General features: G+C 32.0%; 1 long non-coding RNA gene across 1 annotated transcript; it reads left to right on the plus strand.

Moving 5' to 3' along the window:
• Positions 1–114: 114 nt before the first annotated feature.
• On the plus strand, positions 115–1,370 carry LOC107736738 (uncharacterized). Its single transcript, XR_001639727.1, has 2 exons — positions 115–210; positions 290–1,370. It is a non-coding gene; the product is annotated as an uncharacterized LOC107736738 (long non-coding RNA).
• Positions 1,371–1,760: the final 390 nt, after the last annotated feature.

Raw genomic sequence — 1,760 nt, forward strand, 5'->3', positions numbered from 1 at the left:
AACGAGATCCAAACAAAAAAAAGTGCATCACCTCATTGACTCATAATAAAAGTTGCAAATGTAAACACATCATTCACTGATTTTTCATTACTGTTTTTGTTTAGGAAGGACATGGCCTGATATTGGTGAGAACTGCACTGTATGTGATTGTTGCCACATATTCACAGAGCATGTATCCGAGTATCTGTGTGGAAGCAGTTGAGAAACTAGGTGAGCTAAAATCTTACACAAAAGTTTTTCAAAATAAACTTTTCTGCTCAACTATTTGATAATAATGTTTGTATTTTAGCCGAGTATCTGCGTGAAAAGGGAAACTGAAGCTCGTCATATAAGACCTGAAGAGGTGAAGAATCTATTCAGTGTGATTTTTAACACTATTGACGAGAAGCTATGAACTGTACTCAGTCTGCTTAGTTACAGTAACACCAAGGTAGGTTGTTTCCGTATGGCACAGATAAACAAGAAACATAAAAAGCATGTTTTTTGGATTCATGTAATGGGATTTTAATTTACACATTGAGATCTGGCATCTTAAAATATACACACAACTGTAGTTTTACATCTCAACACTAAACATAACGACACACAAACTCAACTGCCACAACTTCGGCAACAAGATCTTTCACAGAAAGAATATAAAACTCCATAGAGACTGCAAACAGAACAAAAACTTTTACAACTGAATGTTATTGGTGTTACCATTCATATAAACAGAGAACATGTTACACAGTCTTATATTATTCAGCTTTTTTGTTTAGAATAAGAACTCTTAATGAACTGAAGATGTTAAATATTGTAAGATAGGTAGAAAGAGCATAAACAATCTATGTTTGACCTGATCATTCACAGTGTTGAAGTTTGTAGCAGTCACCTGTCATAATAAGCTTGTATCACCAACTGAACCAATTAGAGATCAGTACAATTTGCATTTTCATGTTGCACACATCTATATCATATACTCTGTTTTTTCATTGCAGAACAATAACACGGTATACGTTAAACTACACAGTTCTTTAAAATCAATCCCTAAAGCCCATTCATCATTCATGCATCACATCAGTGCTTATTTAATGTGCTCCTTGATAACCATGGAAAACCACAGACTTAAGAATAAACAAGAGCATGTCCATTTACAGTACGTATCACACAAAAACCTTATTCATTTGCTAGAGACATATTTCAGTATACAGTGCTTTCATAATACACAGTCCATTTCATCCTTTAATAAGATAGAAACAATAGACACAACTGGGTAAAGGTCTTGGTGTTGGTAGAATATAAAGATTGTTTAAAAAATAAAATAAAATTAACACAATAATAGTATGCACCATGAATCAGGAGATTTTATATTCTTAATTATTGAAATAAGCGCAAAAAAAAAAAAAATCTCAGGCGTGTGTTTATATATATATTTTATGAAAATGAGTAAGATGTATTAAATATGACATTAATATGAAGGAATTAATACAGGTAAGAAATACTTAATGACCTGAGTATTCTTTGCATTGTTGTTTGCTTTTGTTTAGTTTCTGTTTTTCTTTAAATGCTAACGGGTATGACTTATGACAAAATCAGTTTCTGCATGATTCATATTTGCTGGTCAGAGTTATGAACTTTACATAAAATACACACAAATAATAAGGAATGGAAAGTTATCACATAATAAATAATAAGCATTTGGCAAAATGTAAAGTGAGTATGTGGTAAAAAAGTGTCCAGGATGGCACAATTAAAATCGATCCACTTGCGTTTGTTAAGGA

The sequence above is a fragment of the Sinocyclocheilus rhinocerous genome, unplaced genomic scaffold, assembly GCF_001515625.1.
Source record: "Sinocyclocheilus rhinocerous isolate Xijiao unplaced genomic scaffold, SAMN03320098_v1.1 C36931209, whole genome shotgun sequence".
NCBI lineage: Eukaryota > Metazoa > Chordata > Actinopteri > Cypriniformes > Cyprinidae > Sinocyclocheilus > Sinocyclocheilus rhinocerous.